We start from the raw sequence: 5,918 nt of genomic DNA, 5'->3' as shown, positions 1-5,918 counted from the left end.
TCCTTCCTAATTTTTTGTTGTTTCTTTATATTTTTAGAAAATATCGCGTATCTTATATATAAAAGTTCTTAAGTCTCTTAGACAACTTTTTGGTGCCAAAAAAGTTGTTGCGAATTTCGTTCCTTATTTTTTGTTGTTTCTTTAATTTTTTTTAGAAAATGATCGCGTATCTTATTTATAAAAGTTTTCAAGTCTCTTGGACAACTTCTGGATCCAAAAAAGTTGTTGCAAATTGTTTTCCTTATTTTTTGCTGTTTCTTTAATTTTTTAGAAAATGGTCGTGTATCTTATTTTTAAAAGTTCTCAAATCTCTTAGGCAACTTTTTTGGAGAAAAAAATTGTTACAAATTTCCTTGCTAATTTTTGGTTGTTTCTTTATAATTTTGTTGGGGTCTTATAAATGATGACAAAGAGCATATTGATGTAATTAAAGAAGCAGTTAAGTGGGGCGCAAGTAGTTTTCTAGGGATCTTATTTACAACTTTGTTGTTGTCCAATCAAATGTCAAGTCCAGATTATGTTTGGATAAATACCTGAAAGTATCTAAGTGATGACATTTTATATAGGCAACGAAGACACCTGAAAATTCCTGGTATATTCATTTCTCATTTTTTCGTTTGTTTCATTATTTATAATATTGAATTTTACTATTATCATATTCAACTTATGTTTTCACTCTATATAACAGGTTTGGTTTTGACTGATGATGAATTGAAAAATTTAGCTTTGGTGGAGATAGAAAAATTGTTGCGGAGAAGGAACAAAAGTCTAAAAAAATTTGAAACCATGCCTCAAGTGAACACGCCTTTGAACCCTGAATCTTATAATCAACTTATTTCTAACAAGCTTAACTATAATCATCGTGAACTAATTTTGGAGCACAAAAATTGACTTCCACGATGACTAAAGGACAAAAGAGCATATACGACACAATCATGAGTTATGTGGATGCAAATAGCGATTGTTTTTTCTTCATTTATGGGTATGGTGGAACCGGTAAAACCTTCATTTGGAGAGCGATATCTGCAGCAATTAGATCGAGAGGAGAAATTGTTTTGAAGATAGCATCAAGTGGGATAGCAACATTACTTATTCTAGATTTGGCATACCCATACAAATATTCGAGAATTCTACTTGCCCTATCAAGCCAGATGATCCTTTAGCGCTATTAATCGTCGAGTCAACACTTATTATTTGGGACGATGCTCCGATGCTTCATAGGCATTGCTTTAAAGCTGTTGATAAGAATTTTAGGGATATACTCCGTGTCTCTAATCCTAGAAGTGCGGATATTCCTTTTGCAGGAAAAGTGGTCGTCTTGGGTGGTGATTCCAGGAAAATTATTTCGATCATTCCAAAGGGAATAAGACATGATTTTGTCCATGCTAGCATTAATTCATCACGCCTTTGGAACCATTGTCGAGTCTTAAAATTAACCAAAAACATGAGGCTTCAAACTGGATCTTCCTGTTCCGATGTCAATGAACTCAAAGAGTTCTCAGACTGGATTTTAAATGTTGGATATGGATACATCGGAGAAAACAATGATGGGGAAGCTGAAATTGTAATACCATATGACATGTTGATCAAGAACTCAGGTGACCCAATTGCTTCAATTGTTAATAGCACATATCCATCACTTTGAAGAATATGAGTGATATTTCATTTTTTTCAAGATAGGGCAGTTTTAGCACCTACCAATGATATTGTTGATTCACTGAACAATTACATTTTATCAATGATTCCTGGTGAGAAAAAAACATACTTAAGTGATGATAGTCCGTCTACACTGGATCAAAATATTAACAGTCCTGATCAGATTCTCACTCCAGAATTTTTGAACACCGTCAAATCTTCAGTTTTGCTAAACCATGAGTTAAATCTCAAGGTTGGAGTTCCATTTATGTTATTGAGCAATATTGATCAGCTGTTAGGATTATGCAATGGTACGCTCCTTATAATTACGCAAATGGGGAATTTCGTACTCAAGGAAAAGATAATACCAGGAAACAGTATTGGACAAAAGGTTTATATCCCAAGATTGATTTTGTCTCCATCTCCATCTGATACAAAACTTCCTTTCACATTTCAACGTAAACAGTTTCCTATTGTAGTCTCATTTGCGATGACTATCAATAAGATTCAAGGACAATCTCTTAAAAATGTTGGAATATATCTTCCAAAACCCATATTTTCACACGGATAGTTATATGCCGCTCTTTCACGCGTTACTTCACGTGCTGGGCTGAAGATGCTGATTTGCGATGACGAACATGTCTCGAACAAAACTTATAATGTTGTCTACAAAGAAGTCTTTCAAAATTTAAGATAGGTAATTTACACATATACATATTCGTATATATTTTCTATTTGTCTATTCTTGCGTGCATCTAGCTGTGTTTTTCAAAGCAATTTTATTTAAAATAATGCATTTCTTTCGAACTATATATGTGTGCGCGCGCGTGTGTATGTAAGAAATAATAATTTGAATTTTGTTGACATAAAACTAAAAAATTATCAACTAAATTTGTTTCACAAATTAACAATATGTTATGCATTTTTCTTATACTTTTTAGTATGGTTATGTAATTTGTGTTTCTCTTTATAACTTATGTCATTTAAAAAAATCATATTTAATTATACAAATTTATTATATTTCATGCCAGGTTGATCATCATCTTTATGATGAATTTTTGATTTGGAATCAGCAAAAGTCATGGACACTAAACTGAGTTTTACGGATTCAAGTGTTAAGAATTGATACGAATTTACGGTCCACAAATTTGCACACTATTGCTTAAGGCAGAATTATATTAGAAGTTGCATTTGGTTATTTTTTTTATCTATCTTACGCGATAACGAGAATTCTAAATTAATTCAGGTTTTCATTGATATTGTTTTGGAAGCATTAATGCATTTACAATTAACTTATTTATTAATCAAACCTACTATTTCATTTACAATTAGCTTATTTATTAATCAATGCTATAATTAACTTCCCGTGCATCGCACGGGTCTAAATACTAGTATTCTATAAAACTTATTAATCTTTATATCTTTTTTAATAGTTTCTTTTATAATTCTTTCATTTCGTCATATGTCTTTCTCCAATAATATTACTATCTTTATTTGCTTTATTCACTTTACTATATATTCTCAATGTATGTTCAAACCATCTGAATTGAGTTTTTATTTTATTTTATAAGATGTGTCGTACGATATCTCTCATCAATGTTATTACGGAGAGAGTTGGGGTAGCATCATCGAAAACTTCGCATGTCTATCTCCAATGATATAATCTACATATATTTTGTATGTATGTTCAAACCATCTGAATTGAGTTTTTATTTTATTTTATAAGATATGTCGTATGATATCTCTCTTCAATATTATTATAGAGAGTGTAGGGGTAACATCATCGAAAAATATTTGATAAATAACAAAATATTTTATAAGGATTAAGAATTTATTCACCTTTCTCTTTTTACCCTCTTTAAATATATTGGTTGTTTTGTCTCTAGCATGTATTGTATGTACTAGTACATCTTAAGCATGTTGCCGTAATTATTTCTCCATCTGAAAAGACTTCATCAGCCTAACATGACACTTTTCTATCTCTTTTCTTCACCAGCAATTTACTTGTTCCCTCTCCCACGCATTCAATTTCAGTGTTTCTATCTTTGTTTCTCTCTCCAAATTAGTGTTTACCTCGTTGGTATGATTGTCAAAAGGCGTTGTTGTTGCTTAATAGTAGTTGGTTCCTTCATAAGAGAAAAGTATCCCCCACTCCTATGCCTTTTTAAATCCATTACCTTCCCCACGGGTAATAGAGAACCTATATGATGATACCAAGACGCCCGTTACATTCATCTAAGTAAAGATAGTAACACCACCCTTTGATTCCATTTCAAGGATCCATCTAAATACTACACTCGTCTCTTAATTATCATAAACAATAAGATAAGATAAGATAATACTACTACACATATTTTTAAAATTATAAGCACCCTTCTTAGCAAAGCAATTAGTGAATAGTGATCTCATTTCCTTCATGCATGGTGTGCATTAACAATATAATCCACTATCTAGAGCCATAACTATATGTGAATGTTGTATTTGCAGAGACTAATAATTCGAATCAAACATTACCGCACAAGGCCAACAAAACTCTATTTTAAAGCATTAATGATGATAACTAAATTTGAACTCCATACCAATTGTTGGAATACATGTCATTTCATTCAAAAACGTACGTTCTTTAAGGGATTTTTAATATCGGTTTACATTATGAAGTTAATTATGGAATGAAGATGATAAACACATTTTCCATAAGTTAAATGATTTTATATGATCAATAAGCTGACAGATGCAAGGTCTCCCACAAAGGGTAATTGATGGAATATAATGAGGCAAAAGGTCCCATAACACTTTTCAATATTGCAAGGCAAGCCCCACCTTTTAGCAGGCCTTTTATTATTATTGTTATTGAGATATGTAAAAAGTAGACTATAATCATGTCATCAAGGTCAAACTTTAAGCAAACAATGAGAAAAGTAAATCATTCACAACTGAGAAGAAATTTGAGCCATCTCCTCTTGAAAAGTTTTTTGGTAGCTTCTTGCACTCAAAGCAAGTAGACTTTTGTGCCTCCCTTTTTTCCTCTCCTTTTTCAAGTTTAGATTAGAATAAAAGAAAGTGGTTTTGCTTTTTGAAGAGAAGACGATATGAGTCGGCAGAAGAGCACCAATCAAGCAAAAGTGGACCGTTGGTTCCCCCTTTTCACAATAGAAGAATTGTACCATCATTTCCTTTTGAAAACAAACGTACTCCCTAGCAAGAAAGAAAATTTGAATACAGTATTATGTTTAGGAAAATGCTGGGACATTGATTAAGAAGATGAAAGTAGTAATATTGTATTGAAAAATGGTGAAAACAATAAATTTAACTTTTTTCCTTCAATTTTTTTTTTAACTTTTTAAGATTCAAAATATTATTGAATTCAATATAAAATATATTATTTTTGGTTTTTTAACAAGTGTCCTTACGATACTTGTTAGTATAACCATTGCGTTTATTGTTACTCTATCATACAAAACGAAAATTAAATTTTGAAATATTTTCACACACGTATATATTTACACAAACAGTGTATTAATGCATAGAAGAATCTTTTTAGTGTTTTTAAAAGTTTGGATAAAAGAAAGTATTTTAAAAAGTTATCTATTTTTTTTCAAGAGTTTAATTTTAATGTATTAGCCGATACATTTACGGTAAATCACAATCAATCATATATGTAACTTTACAATTATGATTGATTGGCAATTTTTTTTTAGTATATATAAATCTTGTAGCCCTTTTATTTACAAACTTGTAGCCCTCTTTTGATTCCTTAATTAGTTTTCATTTTTCCATATAAAAATGGTTTTAGCACTAACGGTTGGTTTAGCTACATGCAATAATTCTCTCTCAAAAGTCATGTATTCAAACTTTTTTTTTGTTGAGAGAATGTATTCAAACTTTTAAAAATGCCAAAATTATTGTTTTCAATATAAATTTTTTACATTTGAATTTCTTAGCTTGTGGCCTTCCAACTATATCTTTTTTCCATAACTAGTATTCAATGTGTATTTGTTGGCATTTTCCTTATTTATTTAATAAATCCAATTTTGTTTTAAGATGGATATTGTTTCAAATTATCAATACACAATACATAAAAGACTTTGCCTTATGCTAAGGTGTTACGTCGTCAGTCCATGCTAGTGTACCTTTCCAGTAGTCAATGACCGTGTGATTAACAACATAGAGATTCGTGAAATCACGTTGAGAGTCTCTCAATGACTTCAACCGAATTTACCCTAACTCGCATGAAAACTTATTTATAATAGGACCCCTGCACAAGAACACATTCTATATCAATA

The 5,918-nt window shown here is 31.0% G+C and overlaps 1 pseudogene; it reads left to right on the top strand.

Annotated features, from left to right (window-relative positions):
• Positions 1-1,210: 1,210 nt before the first annotated feature.
• On the top strand, positions 1,211-2,344 carry LOC146903209 (uncharacterized; annotated as a pseudogene).
• Positions 2,345-5,918: the final 3,574 nt, after the last annotated feature.

Source organism: Medicago sativa, chromosome 8, assembly GCF_051527215.1.
Source record: "Medicago sativa cultivar Bolivia chromosome 8, Bolivia_mono, whole genome shotgun sequence".
In the NCBI taxonomy this organism is placed as follows: Eukaryota; Viridiplantae; Streptophyta; class Magnoliopsida; order Fabales; family Fabaceae; genus Medicago; species Medicago sativa.
The sequence above is the reverse complement of the archived record's forward strand: the minus strand, read 5'-3'. Positions and strand labels throughout refer to the sequence as shown.